Source organism: Eptatretus burgeri, chromosome 13 (genome assembly GCF_056783735.1).
Source record: "Eptatretus burgeri isolate ZD-2024b chromosome 13, Ebu_testis_v1, whole genome shotgun sequence".
Lineage (NCBI taxonomy): Eukaryota > Metazoa > Chordata > Myxini > Myxiniformes > Myxinidae > Eptatretus > Eptatretus burgeri.
Window position 1 is genome coordinate 79,047,370 of NC_140973.1, and position 17,927 is coordinate 79,065,296.

General features: G+C 40.5%; 1 protein-coding gene across 1 annotated transcript in view; it reads left to right on the forward strand.

Moving 5' to 3' along the window:
* The first annotated feature begins 838 nt into the window (after window positions 1–838).
* LOC147014879 (homeobox protein Hox-A3-like) overlaps window positions 839–17,927 on the forward strand; it is a 69,260-nt gene continuing 52,171 nt past the window's right edge. Inside the window, exon 1 of the mRNA XM_085853299.1 lies at window positions 839–996. The gene's annotated coding sequence lies outside the window, so the exon portion shown is untranslated. The remainder of the gene's footprint in view (window positions 997–17,927) is intronic.

A 17,927-nucleotide genomic window follows, 5' to 3' on the forward strand; every position in this document is an offset into this window, starting at 1 on the left:
CCCGGCGTTAGTCCGAGAGGGTCACGACGGGATTGTCCGTCCGGTGGGCGACGTGCCGCGATTCGAGTTGCGTGGCCGTTCGCACGCCGGCGGGCGCGAATCCGCAACAGTATATATGTGAATATATATACATATGTTTATTTATATATATATATATATATATATATATATATATATATATATATATATATATATATATATATATATATATACACAAGCATACACATACACATGCACACACACACACACGTGTGTGTGTGTGTGTGTGTGTGTGTGTGTGTGTGTGTGTGTGTGTGTGTGTGTGTGTGCAAATGGCGTTTTTCATATGTTGTGTTTGATCGAATATAAGAACAGTGATATTAAAATCAACTGCAATGTGAAATAATAAAGAAAATTTTGCTTTAACTGCAATTCTCTTTCGGTTGCTCTTCATTCACAAGTCTTTGTAATTTGGAGGGCGTGTTAGTTGAACTGAAGCTCTGACTCTGTTATTTTTTTTCATCGAGCTCGTCTTTCCTCTCATGTAATGGAAGATTTATCGCCAATAATTGGCTGCAGAATTAATTCTGCTCCGAGCAGCGCACAGGGGTGCAGTCATCCCCCAAAAAACGTCACAACGTCTGCTGATGACGAAGCGCTGTGTACGAAACAAGTCGTGCAGAATAAATAAATAAATAATGATAAAAGAGGAAATTGGGACAGACAATTTCACGTTTCCCTCATTCTGGACCAACAATAAAACAGAATGGGGTGATAAAGTTTGTGGTTTCGAACCGCGGGAGAGGAAGCCGCGTCACGTGACGTCTCCTCCAAACCTATTTAGGGACTTGAGAGTGGTTCGAGCAGCGGGGCATTTGGGACAGGAGGCGGTTAAGGGCGGCCTTTGTTTCGTCTCGTGTCCGTAGCGTGACCATCTATCATTATACGCCACCGTCGCTCGATCAAAACCCCGCCGTGACAGTGCACTTTTTGACTCGTCCGTCAAGAGGCCACAGCGTAAGTATGGCTTTTTGCGTCATCGCTTTACGGCGTCGCGCTGGCATTGTGCGGTTTTTTTTGTTTCCTCCCCGTTGTGACCGGGTCATTAGGAGCAAGATAAATGGCGACCTTTGATTCTTGTGCTTAAATCATCTGCTCTGACCGAGCAGTACAACTCTCTCAGATGCAATAAGGAGAAGCGACACTGAATGAGTGTGCCGACCATAGCAGGGAACATTTTGAAATGAAGTGGCGAGCATTGATTGCGGGTATGTTCAGTACGTGTGCGCTGCATATTTGCATATGTATTCATACAGTATAATACGTCACTTTCTGATATAGTCGTGAGTCTTGCGTGTTGTCCCCACCCAACGAGAAATTCCGAAATTACTCTTGCGACCGTGAGGGCCAAGCACCGATCTCGAGACAAGGGCCATCCGTAAATCTCACTTTTGAGACAATGTTCTTCGCTGTAAATTGGCAGACATTTGGAACAAGGGCCAGTCATACAAGTGCTGGGATTATTTTTGGAGGGAAGAATCTGTAAATTTGTATTGGTAATGAGGTCCGTCCATTCTTCTGCAATTTTTGACTATTTTTGGCTGGATAATTGCAAGCATTTGAGACAAGGACTAGCCGTAAACCTGACCTTTCTTGGCGCTGATCGCACACTGCTACTTTCCTATCCTGTTAACAATTCCGATAGGTTCATGTGGATTCCGTGGCATGGTTTACCTGCAAGTGTCACTTATAAATTCAGCAACTGTGGATAAATGTGATCGACGAGTTGTTTAAATTGGTTCAATATATATATATATATATATATATATATATATATATATATATATATATATATATATATATATATATATATATATATATATATGAGAAAGTGACGTATTACAAATATATATATATCTATACAAATATATTTGTATCATGTACATACAAATATATATTTTATGGCCTGTATATGTATATATTTGTATATATGTATATTTGTAATACGTCACTTTCCCATATCGTCGTGAGTCTTGCACACATACATATATATATATATATATATATATATATATATATATATATATATATATATATATATTTGACATTTGGGATCTGATAAAGCTGTTGATATAGCGACGGCTCTGTATATATATATACACCTATCATTCAACATGCAAAATTTGCTGCTGTGATCTTACCGACATTTTCTTATCGACGAGTTTAACTCATTTTCATTTTACTTTATTTTCAAGGCTAATACAGAGTTTGGACATGATAAGCAGTGGCACAAATATTTCAGTAGTTGTCAATGAATTATGTAATTACCAAGTGTTGTGTATATAGCAATTACTGTTAATGTTTAATCCAATTTCACACTTCTTTACAATTGCACTGAAATATATAAATGTGTCAAAATGATGAGCGTTTCGTGATTTACGTTCACGATGTAAAGTATATGGATTGAAACATCAAATCACAGCCTTTTCAGTAAAATTTACTTGTGTGCTCTAATCGGTATTTTATTAACGTTTAGCCTATAAATGGAAGGTTTGTTCCTGAAAGAGATAGATGTACATTAAATAAAACACAGCAATAAAAGTTTTAAAATGATAAAAAAAAAACTGACAGCACGAAATGGTGCGGGGTGTGGAAGGAGGTTTCTTATTCCATGAACAAGAAAAAGAAAATTAAAACAAAACGACAAAAAGAGGAAAATTAAGCATCAAAAACATGAAAGAAAGAAAGATGATGAGGTAGAAACAGGAGACGATCAGAGCTCAGATTAAACGATGAAACAGCACAACAATTGAATTATTCGACGAATGATTTTGTACAAATGCACTTTCCATGTTCAATTTTAGGTTAAAAAGACATTATTTTATTGAACTTCACCCTCGCAGCCAAATTCACTGTAATGTCAATAAAATGCAAAATTGTCACACATAGATTATGCAAAAACATGAGGCACATACATGTACATTTTGTGCATGAAAATAGGGTTACAATGTGTGTGCGTGTGTGTGTATGTGTTCCTATTGTCATGTATGTGGTTGTGTGTTTGTGTTTGTTTGTATGTTTTGGTTGTGTGTGTGTTTGTATTGGCATGTGTGTGTGTGTGTGTGTGTTTGTATTTGTATTGGTGTGTGTGTGTGTGTTTGTGTCTGTATTAGTGTTTGTGTGCGTGTTTATATTGACATGTTTGTATTTGTATTGGTGTGCATGTGTGTGCGTGAACACACACATTATACAAGACATTATATTATATTACATTGATGTGTGTGTAATTTACACTTCATTTGAAATGGGCAAAATAAATGCAACAATAATAATTTTTGCAATGTCTTTGCTGTAATCATTCAAGGGCGCTCATCGTGTTTGTTTGAGACTGTACATTCAGCCGTTATGATTTCCATTCATCAATGCCATCCAACGTAAAGAAATAAAAAAGTAAAAGTATATCAGAGCTCCTGCGTGCAAATCGCATTGGAATAATGCATAAAGTCTCCCTCCCCAAAACCCCTCTCCCTCCGTTAATATTTTATGGCCTGTAGCGATTCGGCCACATCCCATTCGTCAAAAGCAACGTTGATGCGATAAAAGAGAAAGTGTAAGAATGTTTATGGCTCCGCGTTAACTTATTGGGCGAAAGAGGCATTTTCACGTTCACGGCTCGAAGGCGACCACACTTTGGCATTGTTCCCCCCACAGTGGAAACGCGGCGCGTAAATCAGGCGCTCATGGGATACACGAGCGTGGCTCAAACGGCTCTTTAATTGATTCTGAATGTGCTCCGGAGGGTTTTGTATCCGCCATAGATCAGTGAGTCCTCAACAGAACAATGCCCTCCTGCAAGTAGGGTGCACCACGTATATGTAATGGTCGTCGATTGGCAATGTGTACATGCTCCAAAGGAAAAATAATGCATACATACACACACATGCCGCATGCACGCACGCACACACTACACACGTTAATCACCAACAATCTGTTTTTTTTTTTCCCACAAAATAGTATCTTTTACATTTAAATGGTTGCTGTCTGCATGTTTGAAGAATACAATGATATATATGTGTATGTATATATATATATATATATATATATATATGTTATATGTGTGTATTTATATAAATATATATGTATATTTTTATATATATAATGTATATATATATATGATGTATATATATTTACCAGGAGAGATGATTAAATTGATTATTTGATTCAAAAGGCAATATTTGATTTAGACATCACCAATAACAGCCGTTATAGTTATTTTGGTGAATCTAATCCGTGAAAACTTAAACAAAAGACACTCACAATGGTCCAAAACTTTCCAACAAATGAAAAATTAAATTGTATAACGAGGCATAATAAATATATGTCCTCCATGAATGGATTAATTTTTTACAAATCACATAAACTCACATATTAAACATATAGAAAACATTCACATGTTTTGGACTATTGTGAGTATCTCGTTCATTTCACTGTTTGAACTCCACTCAATAATTACATCGACAAGGAATGTAACAATAAGCAATATTATTATCACTCAATATTATTAATACAGCTACAATACTACTCATAGGTGCTAATAGATAAATGACTTGACAACTACAAATAATGTTCAAAACAATGGCTTTTTTTTTTACACTTTCTTACATACAAGGTATTCAAGAAGACCTACGAATGAGATACTCACAACAGTCGAAGTAATGCAAATGGAATTTTTAAGTAGTTATGGGTAAAATAGTATTATTTTCATACCAAACATATATATATATATATATATATATATATATATATATATATATATATATGTGTGTTTATAAAAACTCTTATATTTGAAGAGTAAAACTTGCGTGTCTTGGACTGTCGTGGGTATCGCTTTTCTAGAATGTTTTGAATGATATATGGAAAAATCATAAGCACTTATTGCAAATTTTTTTTTTTAAAAAGTCTGATTTTCTCCTGATGGAGACGCATGCAGCCTCAAGGATGCTATTTTGGCCTTAGCACCTCGGATATGTGGGGTACGGCAGGTTGCTTCACGGTGATAATTGCGTCGAGCCAGCATGGGCACTCAAGATATCCACGGAGTCATTCACCAGAAACACAACCACTCAGAGAAGGGGGACACTGGGCATTGTGACCTTCACCTTTTCAGGCTGGCCAAATGAGTCTATGCCAGAATTCCTCCACTTAAAGAGAGAGTTGGTGCCAATCAACCAAATGAATCAGATTAATATGGGCAGGAATTAGGTCTTTTTCCTCTGGCATATATTTCCAACACCTGCAGCAGGCTGCACACTGCCATGGAGCAATCTTTAGGCCCTTGTGAAACCTCAAGTTGAATCAGCGCTTCGGGCACATTGGTGCCAACTTGCAAGGTGACTGAGCTCAGCTCGATATTTTGCAAATAAAATGCACTGAAGTAAGCCCACACTAGTCCTTTACCTTCCCATAAATAACAGATGTTGATAAGGGACTTTAAAGGTGCAATCTAACATGCAGGCAAACTTCACTCTGATCGGCACAGCTGTTGAATCTCATGGGTGACTGACTCACAATATTTCTTTCTCCAACCGACTCATGGACTAATCTTCTTCAATGACTCCAATCGTGAGCAGCTCATTGGGTCCTTTCAGGCCAAGCTCCTTGAAAATGACATGGCTTACTGAATGCAACAAGGCATATGTCTTTACACATACTTCCATTTGGCACATGCGCAAGGACCAGGAGGATTGGAGAGGGTTATTCAAACACTCTTGTGGCATGCCGCTAACAGTTGGTTGATAGTTAGCTGGTGTGACTTGACTGAGACACACCACCTGTTTCGTGGGACCACATACTGGCATACATAGGGTACTCAAAGGAGGATTGCTCTCACACTTGAAATGATAGGTATCAATGTCATTGAGGCATCTCTCAACAGCTTAGACATGTAAAAGGACTGTTGCCATCTTGATCCGTGTGAATCAACCATCCGTCTCCCCTGGCTCACTAGCTGGTTCAGCCTTGACAAGCGTCTTGTTCCTCTTGGTCTGAGCTCCTTTGAGTGCTTCATTGTGGAAAGCTTTATTGTTTGATCTTCGTGGCTGAACTCGTTTTTGTGGCTAAACTAGCTCACTATCAACTGACCCACAGTTGTTGGTGACTGGAAGCGGACACTGACCTTTCTCCACCAGCATCGGTGTTGGCACTCATTTTGGTTCCCTAATATGGACTATCTCTCAACTAATATGGTAAGCAGTGCAGTTCGCAACCAAGGTCTTCAACAATGATGTGTAAGCATTGGAAAACAATGACTGGGATTCCATTGATCGTGATAATCCGTGTTCCAGAAGTGACGCAAAACTTGAATGAAGTGCCGACAAGAATGGTCTTCTCCCAAAGAGCCTGAGATAGAGAGTGTTTGAGTGAAACATCAAATGGAATTGAGTGAATCCACAGTTCTTCGACAAGTCTTTTCTTGTACCACCGGAGCGTTGTTATCCACATATATGTTCACAAATGAACGAATAAAAAAAGGAATTGATGTACTCAACGACTGAATGAATGAATTAATGAATGAACAAATGATTGATGATGCAATCGTAAAAATTGAGAATAAAATTGAAAAAATTGGCTCAAGATAATATGCAATGAATTCGAAAAATCAATGATGAACAAACTCTAAATGAAACGATTAAATGAAGAAGAAAATTGATTTTATTAATTTGTTTCCATTCACCACTCTTCTGAGCCCATCACCCCCCAGGTCGAGTACAGATACACCTTTGAGTCATGTGACCAACTCGCCAACCTCTCCAGTTTCATAACAAGGACAAATGTGTCCAAGAGCCGTGTCCTAAAGGCAATAACAACAACTTCCGATATTTCGTCACGTGCCTTGATGGAGCCAATAGCGAGACCCGTCATGGAGGCTCCTGTTCATGACGAGAAAATAGTGTATTTACGAAATTACAACACATTAAATCGAATAATCTTTAAATAGTAACGTGAACTTTTCGAAACTTTAAAGCAAATGTCCGAATATATTTAAAAGTTCATGATAGACGCTCTCAAAAGGCACCGTCTATGTGAGGATGTGTACAGGTGTTTAGTATTTAAGGAGATCCGGATCCTGTATATAAAAGAGCCGAGTCCTAAAGGTTTTGTCTGAAGAAGAAGAAGAAGAAGAAGAAGAAGAAGAAGAAGAAGAAGAAGAAGAAGAAGAAGAACGCGGAGCTCTCAGAGCCACGTTCGAGATGTGGTAGGAACACTTCACAAAGACACTTCAATACACCGTCTGCATTTTGGGGCTCTTGCTGCGGTGTACACGTGCTTATCGAAATATCACTATCGATTGTCTATGTCTGGCTTCTTGCTCACGCCGTGCATATTGCGCATGCGCGAAGCACGAGATCAGGCGTTCATCGCAAGCGGTCGTGCGTGTCGCGTTAACAAAGAGAGCGTCTCGCTGTGCCCCCCTCCACCCTCGATTCATGAAGTACACTATCACCGACGAGGGCAGAAGGAAACGATCTAAATCGATGATTTTAATTTTATTCCTTACTATCGAAAGTTGATAGGAGCTTGTAAATGTATTTAATGTTTTTATTATTGTTATTATTAAACAAAGCCTGCATAGTGTATAATATATTGTACGTACATCGAGGTGAGAATGTTAGTGAGCTGATCCAGTGCCACCGCTCCGAATGTAAGTCACGTTGCCCCAGTGATGAACCTCGCAATGGACCACAGACCGTGTAACCATGACGATCGAACTCGAAGCTGCTTCAATGCTTCCCCCCCCCCCCCAATGTTATAACACCAATAAACAGCCAGTTGATAATATTATACACAGTATGTATAGTAAATATGTAAACAGATACGATATTTCACTTCATCGTCAACAAAATGACATAGTTGACGGGATGATGCCATGAGGTTAAATCGTAATGAGAGTTCAGCCGGCGTACTGACGTCGGTTTGACGTTCTGACGTTTGCACGCAGCAATCCATCCATTGGGACCATACTCTGTGCAGAGTGTTGGTGCTGCCTAAGCTGTCTCCTTGGCTATTGGACACAATTCTGGATGGGTCGCCACTCCAACACAGGATACCAGCATGCTGGCACTCATTTTGCCGACCTCTGAAGGATGACAGGCAGAGTCAACCCCACCTGGTATTAATTCAACAGCCGAGTGGGATTTGACCTCAGGATCCTTGGATCCCAAGCCAACACCAGGCACACAGCAATGGCGAGACAATACAATGGGGAATATCTGCGTGCTGTATGTCATTATTATTATGTTTATTTATTTTATTATTATTATTATTATTATTATTATTATTATTATTATTCTAATTGTGATAACATGGCGTGATAAGTGAAGTTTCTCTCCCTTGGGCCACAAAATGTCATCTCGTTAAGCAAGGCCTATCACTCGTCGCCTCGTCACCATTGTAGTTGATGTGGAGCCGAATGCCAAAAGAACACTCACTACCTTGTTTCCGTCACCTTGGAGCTCACTCGGCATGAGTAGGAGGGTGACGTCATAAATATGTGGACCATGCAAAGAAACTCGACTCCCAATGACGTCATGAGGCTGTCCACGCCCTCGAGGTCGAGTCTAACGAAGCTCAGTGGATCGGTCACACATTGTGCTTCGGATTGGGCGGTTTTTATATATTTTATTACAACCTCGTCGGTTCGCTTGATCGGCCTTTTATCATGCAGCAAATATTTTTATTCTTCTCATCATCGGAGGTGTCGTGAGCCGGGTTACTGACGGTGACCGGGTCTGATTACAGATGACCGTTAGTAATTATGTCAGGACTGGCCAGCTGATTACAAGGTGGGAATGATTGGGACTGTCAAAGATGAAGAAGAGGATAATCAGGTGTGAATGTGTGTTGTTACGATTGCATTCTTCGATAGAATTTTGGTGTTCGCTCATAATCCAACCAATAAGAGTAAAACATGTCACCTGCCTGGACACCTGGTATCTATCCCAAGCAGGTGTGGTGAAGGTGTCACATGCGCGCACATCAAGAATCGGATGCAAGTCGAGCGTTGCCAATGAATGAGCTTCAATATCCCAGTGTAGAAATTCAGGTGGATGCTGCGAATCCGCCCGCATTCGTCATCCGTGCACGACGTACACCGCGGGACACAAAGGCCCATGAACGAGCTTCGGTCCGCAGATTCATTACCGCAGTTTCCACCGAGACGCGAAAACCTAAACGAACGGCCCTCGCACCCCCCGATCGCCCCTCGATACTCGCCGAGGTGAACGAGCGAGACATACACACCGTGAGTGTAACGAAGGCACGCATGGCGTGCACTGTCGCGGATGGAATCCCGAACGCACGTGATAACTCCCCGCCCCTCGTAGTCCCCGCCGCCCTCCGTGCCTCTCTTTACGCGCAAACTACACGGCATTCATGGAGTAAAGAAAAAAGAAATCATCGAGGCGGCGTCACTGAAGTCACGGGCTCATGACACGGGGGTGAAGGGGCGGCCGCGCACCGACGTTTCCCCGGCATTTCTGGCGCTGTTTCGACGGCGAGCGAGTCTGTGCGAATTGGGGAGACGCGGCCGGTTAAATAAAGTGAGAGTGCGACCCAGTCATTAGGAATGTAAATGAAGGGCGAACGACGTGACGTAGCGGCGGGAGGCAGCAAAGCGGGCGCGAGAGCGGCGTATTGTGCGCTCGAGGACGAACGGACGCGTCGCGTGCTCTTCTCTGTGTTCCCGCCAGCGAAATCGGTCGGAGCGGGGCGTGGAGTGCAATGGATTAAATTTCATCTGAAGATTACAACTCGAGGTAATAATATATATATATATATATATATATATATATATATATATATATATATATATATATATATATATATATATAAACATAACTATAAATACAAGGTGTATTAATTATATATATATATACATATATATATATATATATATATATATATATATATATATATATATATATAATTGTAAGTATATACACACACACACACACATTTTATTCAGGCACCCCATATATCTCATGAAGTGATAACATATCTACATTTTACATCTCGAGGATAAGTTATTGTAATAAACGATGTCAAAGGTCACCGAATGGCTGGAACATAGATTCGCTTTCGTATGGTATTATCTTTCCATGGTCGTTCGGCTTCCAATGGTAGAAACGGGTTATAAAATGTTAACCCCGACGAGAATTAATGAGAGTCAATGAGTTTATATTTAAACAATAAAACCATCATTCCGTCACGTCGGCTTTATTTACAACGTCATGACGTCCAAGTCCAAAGTTCATTGTGAAAATATTTCCAACTTGAATTGGGACTCGAGTGTGATATCGAAACGCAAGGAGAGTAAAATAATCCAACTAATAAGAGTAAAAGATGTCACCTGCCTGGACACCTGGTATCTATATCCCAAGCAGGTATGGTAAAGGTGTCACGTGCGCACGAATGCAAATTAAACACGATTATTTTTTTTTTCACGATTAAAAACAAGCGAATGTATCGATGGATAAGCCAATAACGAGCGGTTCGGCACTCTGTAAATATTCATCCCCATTTAAGGGAACACTCCGTGGTTACGACGTTCCGAGGACATGTACATGTCCAAACCGATCGACGCTTCAAAATATACCAACGATGCCGTACACGGTACACGGCGAGTGCTATCCGTTGCATACATTTGCAATTCACAAAGAAACTTATTTCAATGGATTCTTATTTATTTATATTTTGTAAGTGGCCACGAACGTACGAGATCGATCAAATTGGAAATGGATCGTATTAATCATTGTGAAAATGTTCTGAATATATAGAAACGTTTACAACGGATCGAATGAAACACGATTTCCGTTTTCTTGCGAGTAGCACATCTAGTTTGGTAATATGGTAACACGATATCATGGTGAGTTAAGTACGCTTCACTCGCCAATTCATTTCCCCGACACGAAGGCACGGAATTGTTAACTTTTCACAATTAATGAATAAATAAACCACGTTTCATGCACGTGCGGGGTGAAACCGTGCCGGCATCCTCCGTGTAGTACATTGCATTATTTAGTGATCGAAATTGCATTCACAGTTGATCGGTAAACACGCACTCTCGACGGTACGAACGTTCCTCGAACACACACAGTGATGGCCTTGATCGATAATTACGTGACTTGAGATCGAAGTCTAAAAATGGATGATCAGATGAAATTTATTGTCAAGAGCATATTGGGAGAGTTAAGTGAAAGGTCCGCAAAAAATGATATCAAAAAAAATAGAAATAATCGATTTCTTAAAAATTGATCATTTGGCCTCGAGATCAGGCGACGATGGACTTGCTGATCAGCCGCCGTACATAAGTACGAATGATCAGCGTGAAAAATGTGATGCAGTTGGGTTGGGATTTTAAACCCGGGATGCGTTTCAACATTTAAAACTCTGCTCGTCGAAACTTTTTATTTATTTGTTATTTTTCTTTGGGTCGCACGATTGTTGAACGTGGGATGTATTTATTTATTTATTTATTTATTTATTTATTGCTGCATTGATTTGCTTTTTTCCAGTGTTCATACTTTCCTCTTCGATACGCACACGTCTATCCATCAAGTCAATGTAAAAACACACGATCTTGGATTTAATCATAACACCAAATGGAAACAAGATGCGTCACATTCTGTAAATGACTACGTTTCAGGCTTTTAAACATTTATTTTTGTTTTTGATTAACCCAAAACTAAAATACAATTCAAGTCTAAAACAGTTTTTTTTTGTTGTTGGGTTTACTGAACAATGTCTATTTTAAAGTGCACCTCATCATTATACAAATTGACCGTGCATGGAATCAGCACCAATTGAAGATTTGATTGATATTTTATTTTATTTTATTAATTTATTTATTATGAACGAGCAATTCTCTCAGATTCGAACTCGGCGAGACACGTTTGATGTTCTGTAGAATGTTCTGAGAGCCAGGTTTGGGTAATGCGTGCGTTTAGGGTTTATATTTCGAGATGATTATTTGTTTTCACCAACATGGCAGCGACCGGGCCAATGGGCCCGTTTGTCTTTTTCCAACTCGCGTGAGTTATTGAGAAGAGATAAAGCTGTACAGGGTGGAGGGGCATGGGGGAAGGGGCGGGAACGTCTCTTCGAAAAGGAAACAAGTGTAAGCAAAAAAAAGTGCCGACTTGGACATTCCAAAGCAGGGAGTCCTCCCACGGTCCAAGCGTACTGCTTATAACCGCCATTGTGTCGTTTATAACGTCCAGAGCATGCAAAGTCATAAATCAGCAAGCGCTCCACCATCAACTAGGCCCGAATTGTGTTTACAATTCCGGCGGCACTGCAAATTGTCATGCAGTACATCAAATACGTCACACAGAACATCAAATACGTCATTCAGAACATAAAATGCATCATGCAGAGTGCCACCATCAACTTGTGCCGATTTGTTTTCACAATTCCAGTGGCACAGCAAATGTGGCATCCAGAACATCAAATTGATCATACAGAACATCAAATGCATAAAACAGAACACTAAACATGTCATACAGAATATCAAACGTGTCATATAGAACAGAATATGTGTCTATCATACAGGTTGCCACTTTCAACCAGGCTCGATTTATGTTTACAATTCCAGCGTCTTAGCAAATTCCATATGTCATACAGAACATCAAATGTGTCATTCAGGGTGTCACCATCAACTCGGCCGTATTTGTGTTTCCAATTTCAGTGGCACAGCAAATATGTCATAAAGAACATCAAATGCATCATACGGAAAAGGAAATGTGTCGTACGGAGCAGGAAATGTGTCGTACGGAGCAGGAAATGTGTCGTACGGAAAAGGAAATGTGTCGTACGGAAAAGGAAATGTGTCGTACGGAACAGGAAATGTGTCGTACGGAAAAGGAAATGTGTCGTACGGAACAGGAAATGTGTCATAAGGAAATGTGTCATAAGGAAATGTGTCATGCGGAACAGGAAATGTGTCGTATGGAAAAGGAAATGTGTCGTAAGGAAAAGGAAATGTGTCATACGGAAAAGGAAATGTGTCATAAGGAAATGTGTCATGCGGAACAGGAAATGTGTCATATGGAAAAGGAAATGTGTCATAAGGAAAAGGAAATGTGTCATACGGAAAAGGAAATGTGTCATAAGGAAATGTGTCATGCAGAACAGGAAATGTGTCATGCAGAACAGGAAATGTGTCGTATGGAAAAGGAAATGTGTCGTAAGGAAAAGGAAATGTGTCATACGGAACAGGAAATGTGTCGTACGGAAAAGGAAATGTGTCGTACGGAACAGGAAATGTGTCGTAAGGAAAAGGAAATGTGTCATTCGGAACAGGAAATGTGTCGTACGGAAAAGGAAATGTGTCATACGGAACAGGAAATGTGTCATAAGGAAAAGGAAATGTGTCATAAGGAAATGTGTCATGCGGAACAGGAAAATGTGTCATACGGAGCAGGAAATGTGTCACACGGAACAGGAAATGTCACACGGAACAGGAAATGTGTCGTACGGAAAAGGAAATGTGTCATACGGAAAAGGAAATGTGTCATACGGAACAGGAAATGTGTCATACGGAACAGGAAATGTCATACAGAACATCAAATGCATCATACAGAAAAGGAAATGTGTCATACGGAACAGGTAATGTGTCGTACAGAACATCAAATGCATCATACGGAAAAGGAAATGTGTCATACGGAACAGGAAATGTGTCGTACGGAACAGGAAATGTGTCATAAGGAAAAGGAAATGTGTCGTACGGAACAGGAAATGTCATACAGAACATCAAATGCATCATACGGAAAAGGAAATGTGTCATACGGAACTGGTAATGTGTCATACAGAACATCAAATGCATCATACGGAAAAGGAAATGTGTCACACGGAACAGGAAATGTCACACGGAACAGGAAATGTGTCATACGGAAAAGGAAAGGTGTCACACGGAACAGGAAATGTGTCGTACGGAACAGGAAATGTGTCATACGGAAAAGGAAATGTGTCATACGGAACAGGAAATGTCATACGGAACAGGAAATGTGTCATACGGAACAGGAAATGTGTCATACAGAACATCAAATGCATCATACGGAAAAGGAAATGTGTCATACGGAACAGGAAATGTGTCATACAGAACATCAAATGCATCATACGGAAAAGGAAATGTGTCATACGGAACAGGTAATGTGTCATACAGAACATCAAATGCATCATACGGAAAAGGAAATGTGTCACACGGAACAGGAAATGCGTCATACAGAAAAGGAAATGTGTCATACGGAACAGGAAATGTGTCACACGGAACAGGAAATGTGTCATTCGGAAAAGGAAAGGTGTCACACGGAACAGGAAATGTGTCGTACGGAACAGGAAATGTGTCATACGGAACAGGAAATGTGTCATACTGAACAGGAAATGTGTCATACGGAAAAGGAAATGTGTCATACAGAAAAGGAAATGTGTCACACGGAACATGAAATGTGTCATACAGAAAAGGAAATGTGTCACACGGAACAGGAAATGTGTCATACAGAAAAGGAAATGTGTCGCACGGAACAGGAAATGTGTCGTACGGAAAAGGAAATGTGTCATACGGAACAGGAAATGTCATACGGAACAGGAAATGTGTCATACAGAACATCAAATGCATCATACGGAAAAGGAAATGTGTCATACGGAACTGGTAATGTGTCATACAGAACATCAAATGCATCATATGGAAAAGGAAATGTGTCACACGGAACAGGAAATGCGTCATACAGAAAAGGAAATGTGTCATACGGAACAGGAAATGTGTCACACGGAACAGGAAATGTGTCATACAGGACATCAAATGCATCATACGGAACAGGAAATGTGTCACACGGAACAGGAAATGTGTCATACGGAACAGGAAATGTGTCATACAGAACATCAAATGCATCATACGGAAAAGGAAATGTGTCATACGGAACAGGTAATGTGTCATACAGAACATCAAATGCATCATACGGAAAAGGAAATGTGTCACACGGAACAGGAAATGCGTCATACAGAAAAGGAAATGTGTCATACGGAACAGGAAATGTGTCACACGGAACAGGAAATGTGTCATACAGAACATCAAATGCATCATACGGAACAGGAAATGTGTCACACGGAACAGGAAATGCGTCATACGGAACAGGAAATGTGTCATACGGAAAAGGAAATGTGTCATACAGAAAAGGAAATGTGTCACACGGAACAGGAAATGTGTCATACAGAAAAGGAAATGTGTCGCACGGAACAGGAAATGTGTCGTACGGAACAGGAAATGTGTCATACAGAACAGGAAATGTGTCATACAGAAAAGGAAATGTGTCATACGGAACAGGAAATGTGTCATACAGAACATCAAATGCATCATACGGAAAAGGAAATGTGTCGTACGGAAAAGGAAATGTGTCGTACGGAAAAGGAAATGTGTCGTACAGAACAGGAAATGTGTCGTACGGAAAAGGAAATGTGTCATACGGAAAAGGAAATGCGTCATACGGAAAAGGAAATGTGTCATACAGAACATCAAATGCATCATACGGAAAAGGAACTGTGTCATACGGAAAAGGAAATGTGTCACACGGAACAGGAAATGTGTCGTACGGAACAGGAAATGTGTCATACAGAACATCAAATGCATCATACGGAAAAGGAAATGTGTCGTATGGAAAAGGAAATGTGTCATACGGAACAGGAAATGTGTCGTACGGAACAGGAAATGTGTTGTACGGAACAGGAAATGTGTCGTACGGAACAGGAAATGTGTCGTACGGAACAGGAAATGTGTCGTACGGAACAGGAAATGTGTCGTACGGAACAGGAAATGTGTCGTACGGAACAGGAAATGTGTCGTACGGAACAGGAAATGTGTCGTACGGAACAGGAAATGTGTCGTACGGAACAGGAAATGTGTCGTACGGAACAGGAAATGTGTCGTACGGAACAGGAAATGTGTCGTACGGAACAGGAAATGTGTCATACAGAAAAGGAAATGTCATATGGAACAGGAAATGTCATACGGAACAGGAAATGTGTCATACGGAACAGGAAATGTGTCATACGGAACAGGAAATGTGTCGTACGGAACAGGAAATGTGTCGTACGGAACAGGAAATGTGTCGTACCGAACAGGAAATGTGTCGTACGGAACAGGAAATGCGTCATACGGAACAGGAGATGTGTCATACAGAAAAGGAAATGTCATATGGAACAGGAAATGTGTCATACGGAACATGACTGTATGTGTCTTGCAAACAATACCTGTCGTTTTGAGTGCTATGATTGCCCTTATTTATAATTCTCTAAAAATTTGTGCCTGTGTGTGCATATATACACAGGGGATATTCTATAAGAACTATGTGTGTGTATATTATTTTTTAAATGTTTCACATACCTGTTTATATACTTGTGAACACCCAGTGGCAGGATGACCTCATGGTGTGCGCACTCCGGTTTGAATCTCAACCAAGCCATAAACCGTCATTCTGGTGTTTCGCTTGCAGGGCGAAGCATCAGCGTATGAGCCGTCCATTAGATGTGGACGTTAAACTGGGTATCCCATCTACTACCATTAGTCCGTAGGTAAATTATCGCCAGCACCTTCAGCAAAATACAAATTCTTGCCACAATCACCTTCACTCTCACGTCAGGCTGGGTCAGCCGATTCGTGAAAAACCAGCCAAAAACGCAACTCGGCCGAACCCACAATTAGGTAGGAATAATTGGGGACATTAAAGAAGCAAAGCACGGTTATGCGGCTATTTACCAGCAACGATGTACACTGATATCACGGGTAGGCGGTTATTTACCATTCAACAATAAAAAATATATGCCGAAGTATTATCTCCACTACAAAAGGAGCCGAAGAATAGCCATTCTCAATGGTGAAGAATGTGTATGTGCATGCATGCGTCTGAGGTCCACCCATTGGTTGGACAGCTCTCCTGACTCCACCCACAATTTCTATACTTCGGCCACCATGCTGGTGCATACTGCTGTGTGAAGTCAGACATTTTCAGAGCTATCATGTTCACAATCGCCATGCCCTCCCTATAAGTTTTCCCTTTAGTGTAAAATGACCAAAACGGCAGCTAAAATGATTTTGAGCCGATGGGCATCACGGGCCTTATAAAGATAGGCCTCAGCGATCAAGGCACCGGTCTGTTGTCTATACACCACGCAAATAACTATGTGGCATTCTTTCAAGCAGGGCTTTTACCGTGGAGGTTACGCAGGTGCTTAATTGCTATTATTTCCGACTATTTTATCTATCTATACTAAAGAAGGTGCCATGTGTGCGTGTGTCCATCCGCCTGTGAGTGTCGCACTTTATTTTAAATGGTTCCTTCTGTTGTGGAGTAATAAAAAAAATGGTGCTGTTGGAAAACTAATAATCGATTTATTTGTAAAACAAATTTTCCAGTTGTACAACTTCGTGTCCGTTTTTTCGCAAAGATGTGTTTTCATGGGACTTGGAGCTTAACGTAGCAGTTCCAACGGTGCCATTTTATTTTTCTGTGACAGCAGGTACTCTTTAGCATAAAGTGTGATGGATACAGAAGGAGCACACAAACAGCAACCACAGCCATCCACGATGACTGCAACAACAATAACAACTACGTGTTACAAATAATCTTCTTTCATTTGTTTCACTTCATTTTACATCCCCCTCCCCCGTCCCCCCCAGAGACATAAACATGCAACATATTCTCGATGTTAATCGGATTCGTCAGTGGGTAGTGATATCATCTTAGAAATGGTGCCCTGTGACTGATTTCAGGGGGGGTATGAAAGGGTATTGCCGACGCAATCACCCCCATCACTGTCGGGGAATGATGCAATCACCCGATGGGTAACGTGCCAATATATTTCAAAAGATCAAGTATTTTAAAGTTTGTCTCGAAAGC